This window comes from Calliphora vicina, chromosome 1 (assembly GCF_958450345.1).
Source record: "Calliphora vicina chromosome 1, idCalVici1.1, whole genome shotgun sequence".
Lineage (NCBI taxonomy): Eukaryota > Metazoa > Arthropoda > Insecta > Diptera > Calliphoridae > Calliphora > Calliphora vicina.
In genome coordinates this window covers 115,947,443-115,959,660 of record NC_088780.1, presented here as the reverse complement: position 1 = coordinate 115,959,660, position 12,218 = coordinate 115,947,443, and positions in this window count along the sequence as shown.

Here is a 12,218-nt window from a genome sequence, read left to right as displayed (position 1 = left end):
TTTATCTTCAGAAGATGAGAAAGGCAACACATCGCCCGAGTTATTAGCAGCTATAGCTGAAATAGAGAGCTTTAAACCTATGAGACTGGACGTAGAAGCCGATTTGTTGCAATATTAGGAAGAGAAAAAGGATACTTTTACAATTTTTAAATAAATTGGTTCATATTGTCTATGCACTGCCGGCTAAATGGCTTTCTGTTGAAGGAGCATTTTCTGCTTTGCGTATTTTGTTGACTGAGAAAAGTTGCAACTTGGCGGACAATGCATTTGCTAAAACATTGATTGTGAAACAAAATTCTTCATAATTAAAAAACACACAATAAAAACCATCAATCTCATACCAAGCTTATTTTTTGCGACTTTAAAGGTTAAATACAATGTATGTACTAATAAAATGCAATCAAGGTGACGAAAGAAACTTCTTTTTAGTTATGAGCAACGAAAAAAATATATTTTTTAGAATAACTCTTATTAGGCAACTTAAAACCATACAAATATGAGCAACGTAAAAAAATATATACAGTGTAAGACAAAAATGTGTAAATGATGGTCATATATTTACACTTTGTGACACCATTTTTAAAGTGCAATGTTTATAAAGAAACGTTTTGTGTTTTTTTAAACAATATTTATTAAGGATATTTTAGGACTAAATAAATAAAATATTTCCTTAATTATACTCCAGTAATCTAAAAAAAATAACTGCAACCCATTTACACACTTTTGGCGTAGATTACTAAAGTAACTTTTTTAGTACTTCGAATAACCTGCTTTCGCGTCAATGGCAGCCTGAATTCTGGAGGGCATACTCTCCACCAGTTTGCGACACTCTTCTTGCATTATAGATCCCTAGATATCATGGGAGCGCTCCTAGACCTGAGTTGTGTTTCTAAATGCATTTTGATAATTATAAACGCGACGTTTTAGAATTCGCACCAAATTCTCAATCGGATTTAAATTCTGAGATTGTGGGAGTCAATCTAGCTATGTAATTTTGGCGGTTTTTAAAAAATTAAGGGTCTTTTTAGACTTATGTTTGTTGTCGTTATCTTGTAGTATCACAGTGTTTTCAATTTGTCCACGCCAATCATTCAGACTATCCACATCTGTTGTCTTGATAATGTCTATATACATTTCTGCATTCATATTACTACCAATTTTATGGAGTTTTCCTACACCTTTCGCAGAAAAACAACCACAAAATGGCAATATTCCACCACCATATTTCATAGTCGTCATAAAATCACGGTCTTTTAATGGCGCATTTCGTTTTTGGTAGTCATATTTTGTTCCATCAGTTCTAAAATGGTTAATTTTCGATTCATCTGTACAGATAACTTTTTCCCAATCATCAAAGGTCCATTTCTTAAAAAAATTTACAAATGTTAGTCGAAGAGACTTGTGTCTTTCAGTTAAACGAGGTTTTTTAACAATCTTTATTGCATAAAAACCACATCTTTTGATTTCTCTAAGAGATGCACGTTTTGAAATCTTAATTTGGTAGCATGAAGATAGTTTTGGTTGTACTTCACGGGGACTATTTTCTTCTCCTGATGCAACTAGACGTTATACAGTGAGACCATCTTTTAACAATATAATTGAATTCCGTCCACAAATTGGTGCTGGAAAAGCCAAACCACATATATTCGCTATGTTCTCAACAGATTAAAAGAAATATTGAATTTGGTGGATATTTTTCGTTGGGAGATACCATTTTTCAGCTGCTCGGTAACAGAATTTGCAACTTCGGTGATAATCTTCTTCATATTCAATATTCCTTAAAGAATTGTAAATTGTTAACTAGTAACATGTTTTAACTAACTGTCATTAATGAAATTGATTAAAATAGTTCTTTTTCAAAATAATAATAACAAGTTTATTTAACTTTAAAGAAAATGCGACAAAATTGTGTAATTCAGTTTTTAACTTTTTGATATCCTGGTATTTAAATGCCATTACTTGAAATTAATTTTTTTGTATTGCTATACTTCACTAATCATGATCTTCATATTGTGTAAAAAATATTGTCAGATTGGTAAATGTTGAGCATAAAAATTCAAATTATAGATATTTCCAAATTTATTTACACATTTGTGTCTCGTACTGTATTATGAATAACACTTATTAGGCAACGTAAAAAATTATAAATCAAAAATAAAAGTTATGAGCAACGAAAAAACATATTTATTATGAATAACTCTTATTTGAAAACGTAAAAATTATACATTGAATTATGCCTAACTCTTTCAGTCTCAAAAAATTTAATAACAGTTATTTTTGGTCTCTGCTTTTAACATATTTTGTGAGAACTCATTTTATTTGAAACACATACATAAGTACTTTGATTGTAATTCCAATAATCGAGGCAAAAAATAATTTTTTATTCGAATGAATACAATTTTTAAATTTATTGGTGTATGACTTAAATATTCAGGATTTACAATAGATAGCGTATCTTCATGTGTCATTGCAAGTGCAACAATTTACCGTAATCCAATAACAAAATACACACAAAACCATATACAATTTTGCATTTGCAATGATGCAAGACCATTCGCACTAGGGTTGCCAAAATGCGGGACAAATTTAAAAATAGGTGAAAATGGCGTGATTTTCAAAACTTACGCAGGACAAAAGATAATAAATTATACCTCAACTATCTTAACACTGTATTTTTCCAAATTGTAAATTTACGCAATAAATTTGTAACTCTTATAATGCATGTTTTGTTTTTTCCATACAAAAGATAAAAAAATATATTTAAAAATATTGGGTGTAGTACTAAAAAATGCCAGTTTTTTTCAAATATTTCGCTTTTATTTTAAAACATTTGTACAATATAAATTTATTCAAAGTATTGGCCATCTTTCTGGCAATAGCCAAAAGAAATGCACAGGCCAAGAGTGAAGCGTATTGCGTATATTCTGCTTCTATCGAAACAAATAGTAGTCAGACGGGGCAACGTTTGGACTATAAAGCAAGTGAAGCAAAACTTCCCAACTACTTTATTTTAAGTAGTTTTTAACAGGTACTGCAGCATTTCATAAAATATAGAAAATAGTCTTTCAAAGTATTCGTACCTCCCTGCTTTTGGATGAATCCTACTGATTGAGTAGCTCCCAATGATTTCGCAAGCTCTTGTTGAGTTGCACAAGTAATACAGCCCGTGAAACAATTTAATTACTGCATGAGACATTTCCTGGTCGTATACTCTCTCGTTTCGGTGATCAGAACAGACGCTTTAGATCAGTGGTACGCAAAAAGAGGCATTTAATTTGTGTGCTCTTTTGGGTAAAAAATAAAATATCCACAACAACATCAAGAAACTGAATGAATTGTGTGTATTTTTACGCTCTATTACGCTCTTTTGTTCACATTCGGGCAGTGTTGCCAGAAAATGAATTTCAAAATATGCTAAAACTTGAAAATCTAAGTGCTAAAATGTTCTACAGAAGAAAAAAAAAGTGCTAAATTTTTTCAATGTAACAATACAATTTTTATTTCAAATGTTACAAATATAAATTAAAGTTTTTTCTAATTTTGTTCATAACAATTGTTGACTTGTTTTAATAGATTACATTTCATATCGCTACCTTAATATAGAAAGGACATAACTAACTAACATTTTCATTACTGTACAGGAGAAGAAAACAACTTAATAAAACTTAAATTTCTGTAGTTGTGATTTTTTTAACACAAAATTTTATGAATTAATGTTGTCACATTTTATTTTATTAATGGTGTATTACGGGATTATCTATCGAAGTATGCAAAAAACTAAATTTTGGAAAAAACGAGTTACGGCGTTTCTATATTAAGGTAACGAATTATTAATTCAAAATTTTTTCTGAAAATAAATTGGGAATAAGAAATTGTAGGTTATTTTATAAAATGTAGTACAAAAATATTTAAATAAATATTTTAATTTTTAAAAAATATATTATAGTCAGAATTGAATATTCTTTTATATATGTATTTTACATTAAATATACATATATAGTTTTTTTAAATATACTTTTATATTGAATTTCTGTTTTTGTTTTAAAGAATAAAATAACAAATATTTTTTATAACTTCCATGTTTTAATGAAATAAGATTTTTAATTTATTAATACATTTACCAATATTATTCGATACAAAAGCTATTAGAATACTGATTATACAAAATAATTAATTGAATGATGATCTTATTTTATTTGCAATATCATTAGTTATATTGTAAGTGTAACAACATGCATTTTCGAATTTCAATCCTTCTCGAATTTGTATTATTGAACTTAACAATTCTGGTTTAATTCGATTACGAATTTTATTTTTAATCATTTTATTTTAATTCATCATTCATCGTAACCTCAACAATATGAACGCCTACCATGGCTTTAGATCAGGGAAAGGCAAAACATGGGCGCCGCGTTTTTCATTTACTCTTCTCTTACGTACGTGTGCACACGCATTGTAGAGAAATAAACAACTTTTAATCAGTCTAGCTTGAGAACTCAAACAAGCAGGTTGTGTATCGTTTTTTATCGCACCATTTAAGAATCAGCGTTGCCAGTGAAAAAAAAATTTCCCAACTTTTGAGGATGTATGATGAACAATATGAGATTTTACATTTTTAATTGGGGAAAAGAGACGAAAGTTTACTGGCAACACCGATTCGTGGTGAGAGCGGAGAGATTCCCAGCAGTTAAGCAAGTAGTCAATGTATCCCTTAAAGACAGTAATTGTCACAAATGTCTTATCACTTGGCTGACTCCATTTTATATATTTTGGTCATTTGACACGTGTGGGCACTTTGTAGTGCAGAGAGAAGACAATTGGTTACTTTATGCATCCCAAGTAATCTAGCGTGAAGACAATTGTCACTTAAGTGTCTCTAAGTAATCTAGAGTGTAGTCACTTTAAACGTTTTGTGAGTAATTCGTACAAAGTGGTTTTTTACAAATTGTGTTAATATAATTCTCATACAGTTTATTTTTATTTTTGCTTAAGTATATTGATATCGCATGTAACATAGCATGAAGTCAATAGTCACTTTAGTGTCTCTTAGTAACCTATGGTGAAGTCACTTCAAACTTTTTTTGTACTGCAGTTTATTTTACCCACCAGAAGCGTTGACTACCTTCGATCAGCTATCCGATAGTCACATTGTAATGAAAAGGGTGAATTGACACCCTGCTTAGGACATGCACGTGTTAAAATAACTAGTCAAGTAGCTGATCAAGTAACCAGTTACAAAGCTAGCAAGGTAACTGACGCTATGTATCCAGTATGTGAATCCAATGCGTTGCCTACTTTGGACCAGCTATTAGACAGTCCCATTGTAATCTAAAAGAGACAATTGACCCCCTGCCTAGGACATGCCCGTGTTAAAATGACTAGTCACGTGGCTATTGAAGTAACTAGCTCCCACCCTAAATGATGGGTAAAATCACTAGTTCGGTACTGTGTCCTAGAACTGCTGGGTTGTATAACTAATACAGTAGTAAAATGCAATAGTATAGGTTGCCTTTCCCTGCTTTAGATTTATTGGAAGTCAAAGGTATCATCAGCACAAATTAAATATACTCTCCCCACTATGGTGGTGTGAGCATAAAAACTGTGTTTTCAATTTAATTCAAATCCTACCAAATCCAACCCTCATTTTGCAAATTAATATCCGTAATCTAAAAATCAAATGCAAATGCAAATGCAAGAGGTTACACATTTAATTTAAAGTTTCGTGTTCTGATTCGAAGTAGTAATATTTTCAATAAAAATAAAATATAAAAAAATAATAGTAATAGTTTTTGTATTTGTATTTAATGTAACAATAGATTTTTAATATAAAATATAAAAATAACATTATTATCGCATTATAGCTTGAGGCAAAAAAAATCATAAAATTTCAAATTATACATTTAAAAAATTTGTTTGCAAAATTTAAAAATTTATTATGGGTTAACCAGGAGATTTAGTTTTTTTTCACAAATTTGTTAAAATTATTTCATAAAAAACTTTTCGTAACTCATTTTTTAGCATTTAATTTTATAATTTTCAATTTCCAGGACATTATTAACACTTTTATAACTGGTTTCAAAATTGTCCAAGACCTTTACAAAAAATTATTAAAAATATAAAATACATGCAATTTGTCAGTAAAGAGTAATTTCTGTAATCTATTGGACCATAACTATTAAACAACTAATCCAGTTTTCTACATGGTCTTCCTTAACCCATAATAACATGAAGTAATAATATTGTTTTCATGCTATTTGGCTTATCGATTTTTTACGGTTGCTTGGTTATCGGTTAAATAAAAACTTTGGGATCTGATAGCTTCCTGGGCTACCCATTTTTGACTTTGGGTTAATATGGGTTTAACACATTGACTGCCAAGGCACTTTCACCAAATAAGATGCTGGGGGCCACAGCATTTTCTTTGTGTAATCTCTTCGAAAACGTCAATATTGGAATTTAGGCTACTGTCAGTAATATTTACTGGTTAGAAACCGATTTTTTATAAGTAAGAGGGTCTTAAGAACATATAACAAAGTTATGTTTTTTTGTAAGGTATCTTTACAGAGAACATTTTGTTATAAAACATATGTTAAATTTTTCGAATATGTCGGCCTTACGCCTTTCGGAATTTGACCTATTTTTTATCAAAATTTCAACTAAAATCCCAAAGCTTGGATCAGAAAATGGAAAGCAGTTTTGGAAACCCTGATATGTTCCCTATTTATCCCCAAAGCATTTTCCCAGTCCTGGAGGAAATGGGCAAAATTGTAAAAAAATAAAATTTTTGGGATTTTTGCTCCAATTTTTAGGAATTGCGGGATTTTCTTTGTCCTTTTGATAATGTTTTTTACACTTTCTTATTTCTAATGACAAATTTTAAAAACGTTGTAAATTTCATTTAGTTTTGTTAATAAATAAAGCTTTTATTACATATTTATTGAGTTTCTAAAACTAAAATTTGTACCACAATTTTAATTGTATATTTGGCCCGATTTGATCCATATTTATTCTGAACTAATCTTTTCTGTTTAGATAAATTAATTTTTGGTCTTACAAAAAATATTTCAAGTCAATATCTTAATTAGATTCAAAAATAAGCGACTTTAAAACTCAGTCCTTCAAAAAAAATTTTCATATTTCAGTATAAAATGTTCGTCAAATATATGACAAATATTTGAAGAAGAAGACGTAACCACTAAATAAAATACATTTGAATTCTTTTATTTATTTCAAAAACTCATTTTACTTAGGATGATTCAAAACAAAAAATTTAGTTTTATTTTATTTGATGCTGTTTGATCTTACAAAACACCTGTAAGAGTAAACACGTCAAACAAATTTGTACTAAAAAAAGTTGTTACGCTTTTTTGAGCAAATATTTGCCATATGTGACCCTACCTTAAGTCAGAACCATTGACTTGTTGTTGAATGAAATATTCAGAAAATTTATTAAAAAAAAAAAAATCAGAAAATGTGCAATATTTTTGTCTCATAAAAATGGTTTTGATTTTACGCAAAAATAAATTATACTTTCTTTAAATTAAAAGCTTAATATAATTTTTTTAAATTAACAAAAGTTTGAATACTTTTTATTTCAATATAATATCAACAAACTAAAAACTAAACAAAAATAATTAGTATAAATAACTTGACAAATATTTTAATTATAATCATACATATCATAGAGGAAATATACATAGAGCGGAATCTAGAAAAAAACTCAAACAAAAAAATTACTCAGAAAAGTTATACATACGATTATTGTTTTTGTTTTCACATAGTTTTTTTTACTAATACATTCTCACCACTTAGGTTTTTGACAACTGAGTTAATAAATCCATTTTTAAACATTTGCTTTCTTAAATTTTATTGAAAATATTGTTACTTTGACCCAAAACATGAAACTTCAAATAAAATGTGTTAATTTTTCATAATTCTGAACTGTATATTAATGACATTTATAGATATTTTCTCCGTTTAATTTAACAAACCTTATGCATCATATACTTCATATTTATTTAACATGTTAATTGATATTGCTCATACGCATATTGTTACGCATGTATATGTATATAATATTTCACCCATGTTAATTTTTTCCACTTCCGATTTAAATTCAGCATTATCTTTTATTAATGCAAATTAAACTTTATGTGGCATAAAATTTTTAATTTCATATGTAAATTTTTGTTGTTCATAAAATTAACAATGTAATAAAAATTAATCTATCATTAACATTATTCTAGTTACTTTTATTGTATGTATTAAATGTTATGATTCAGTTGCAAATAACCCAACAGCATATGAATGAACAATGATTTTTTTTAATAACTTGCATGCCAATGTCAAAATTTGTTTGCCAACCTAATAAAAAAAGTATTTAGGTGATACAAATTGACGAACACTGAGCGACAAGAACGCTATTTTCCCAAATATTAACCCCCGTATTCACAAAAAAAATTAAAATTTAAACAATGTTTTAAAGCAAAAAATTTGAGCTAGTTGGACCTGATTCTCATTCAAGTACAATATAAACGTATTAGGAACTTTTTATGTCATTCATTAATTCGGGTTTTAAAATGAGTAAATAATTCTTTAGTAAATGAATTATTAATTTTTTCTAAATTATTTATAACAAATTGTATTATACCCTCAGGCTCTAAGAACATTGTCTTAGCTCTGCTTAATCAAGTGTTCTTAGGGAATTACACAAATCTGTCCAAAGTTTGCTATCATTGTCAGTGATTAAGATTAAGCTCTGCTTAATCAAGTGTTCTTAGGGAATTACACAAATCTGTCCAAAGTTTGCTATCATTGTCAGTGAACGGGGCTAATTTGAAGTCGCACAGTTCATGATTGACGCATTTATAAATACGCAAAAAGTTTATTACCATATTAGACAAAGATGTCCATCATGTATAAGACGAATTCAATGTTTTTCTTGCACTTATATATATTTAAAGATCATAGCCTTCGTCTATTTCAACGTAATCATTATAAATGTCATCCTCAATATCACTTTCGACGACCGTTTCAAAATCACATTCGCCATCACTTTCAACACCACTAATCTAAGTTAATATTTTGATTATTACACACAGAAAACAGATTACTGATATCAACCGAATTTGTTGCCAATCGAATGATTCTACCTGAGTGTCCGAATTTTACAGTTGTTAAAAGGGGTAACAAAAGTTTGGTTGCTTTAACCGAAATTCTTATTTTTCCACTGACTTTCTGTTGAGAGAACCGAAAAATTCTATGTGTGCAACCGAATCATTCGATTGGCAACAAATTCGGTTGCTATCACGAATCTGTTTTCTCTGTGTAATTGCGATTCTGATAATATTTCGCCAGCATATGTTCATCTTTAGACGCTAAAATTTCTGTTTAGAAAACAATTCTAAAATCATTGAGCCTTTTTTAACTAAATAACAAATATTTTATTCCGTACCTTTTATTTTCATTGGTTCAAGTCCTAAACTAAACATTTTGAAAGACTTGTTTTTAGAATTATATAGAAGGAGCTATCGGACCAGTGACCGAAAGACTCCCTTTATCTTTAGTTAAATAAATTAAATAATTATTAATATAATTTATTAATTTATTTAATTTTAAGATATAAATTTAAAGACTAAAATTATATTATAAAATCATTTATAATAAAACAAGTAAGAGAGCCATGTATATTTGGCTATGCCGAATCTTATATAACCTTCACCAATGTATACTTTAAGATAAACATTTAAAACAATATTTGTTAAAAAAAAAATGTTGGTAAAAAAAATTTATGAAAAAATAATTTTTGGAAAAAATGAAATTTTGGTAACAAAAAATGTTCGTGGAAAAAAAATGTGGGTGTCATTTTTACCATCTAGTGAAAAATTTAACAAAAAAAAATATGGGTGCAAAATCGAGTTTGCTTATATCTCAGTCATTTGTATGCCGATTTTAAATAAAATATATTAATATGTATGTATAATACATATGTAAGTTATTTCGTTCGGAAAATTGGTTTCAACATATAGACGAACAGACGGATCGCTATCTATAGCGATTCAGAATATATCGCTCATTTGCTGCAAAAGGAAAGAAAAATCTATATATACTCTTGTGTAAAATGTGTGAAAAAATTAAAAATTTCTGTCTTTATTTGCACCTAAGCAAAATTATAACTTTTATCTAAGTCACGGTAAATAAGTGTAACTTTTGCTTTTAATATGAATAACACGCATTTTTACCTTTCATAACAACAGCAACAATAAAAGTGTAAAATCCTTTAATCGCTTATGTTTCAATTTTAGCTTGTTGCCAATTTAAACATTCGTGCGACAACAAAAAACCTGTAAACACACCAACCCATTCATATTATTGTTTTTTTTTTATTTTTGTTGTTTTGCAAAGATTTAGAAGGATATTGAGAGTAGGTTTTGTGAGTGCGTTTGAATGTTTGTGTAGAAGAGAGGAGTATGTGAGTTGTTGTCATGTAAACACCCCATACGAAATGTTTGTACTCATAAAATATTGCTATTGTTTTTTTATTTTTGTTCCCATTTATGTAGTTTTGTTGTTATTTTAGAGACCATTTCGTACATAAAGTATTTGGTATTAATATGTATATGTATGTCTGTACATTAGGTTGACTTCGTATGTATGAGGCCAAAGTAATTTGTCGATAACCTAACAGAATAAAATGTCCTTTTTATTACAAGCTTTTATTTAACGTGCAATGTTAGTAAATTTTGTATTTTAGATCAAAATTTGTAACTGAAATTTTGCATTCATGTTTAGACCTGGTATAAAGTTCGAAAATTCGAAGTTATGTTCGAAAAATTGTTAAATCTGTTTTAACAATATCTAGATCACGCAGGAACCTGATGACAAAAGTGGAAAATAAAAAACATTTTGGAAAAATAAATTAAAAATCTTCATTAATTTTAAAGTATTTTCAATGTAGTTTCAGAAAATAACAGCCTAACTACGAAATACTATTATTTTAAATTTAAAACAAAAAAAAAGGTTTTTGTTTTGAACTTTCATGTACATTTTGTTTTTTTTTAATTTTTTGAAATTTCTTTTTTTATTTACTACATTCTTTGAAAAATATTTTCATTTATTTGGATGTATGTGTTGGAATAAGTTTTTTTTTAAATATTTCTTATGGTACGAAATAATCAAAAGTTAGGGTGTAAGCTTTTAGAGTATGTTCATAAATCGAACTATCGAATTTTTATGATTAAAAACTTGAGTTATTAGTGAAAATATTTTGAAGTCTTTATTCGATATATTGTTTGCATAAAAATAAGTCTTATCAACAATTAACTGTAGAATGAAATGAGAAATAATCAGTGTTTCAAAAACTAAGCAAACAAACATAAAAGTAAAGTTTTGTTAGACCCTTTGGTGGTTTTACCATAGTGGCCTAGTACTTTCACTTTGACTTGAAATTTATCACCCCCAGAATGGCTGTTGCATTGTGTAATTTATGGAGAAGTACCAGAAAGAATTAAGAAAATGAAAAATTATCATACAATAAAAAAAATTGAAGCATTACTTTCAATTTTGTTTCTAGTTTCACTGATTAAGAAGTATAAAAAAATACTATCAACAAAAAAACATTCTGGGGTTTCAAATTTCTCGTGAACATATCTGCCAAAATTTAGAACTGTCAAAAGGTTTCCTGATGATCTGGCTTAACAACCAGTGAAATGTGCATAGGAATTAGCTTATCGCCCAACAATAAATTTCAGTGAATTTATCAATAATTGGGAATTCAGCACATGGAAAATAAATCTGCACGCATCATATGATTATGGAAATCAGAAAAATTTCAAGATTTTTCTAGAGTTTTCGTGGCTGTACACCGAAATCTAGGCAGCGTCATATTAACTACAAATTGTATTATTTTTAATAAATTTTTAAAGATATTTCGATCAAATTTGGTACATACAATTTTTTCGGCCGAAGGGCGAAGTCTATTGAAATTGGCTGAAATCGGTTCATTATTTATTTCACCTAGCCCTCATACAAATGTCTTCCCGAAATTGGATTTTATCGGTCATAACTGTTATATAGATATCTATACAAATTTCGCTCCAAATAAATTTTATATATACGGAAGTCATGCCACGTAATTTTATGATGATCGGTACACATTATCTCATTCCAAGACAACTACCATATCAAGCTGAAGCTGGATTTTTTGAAATGCAGCTCGG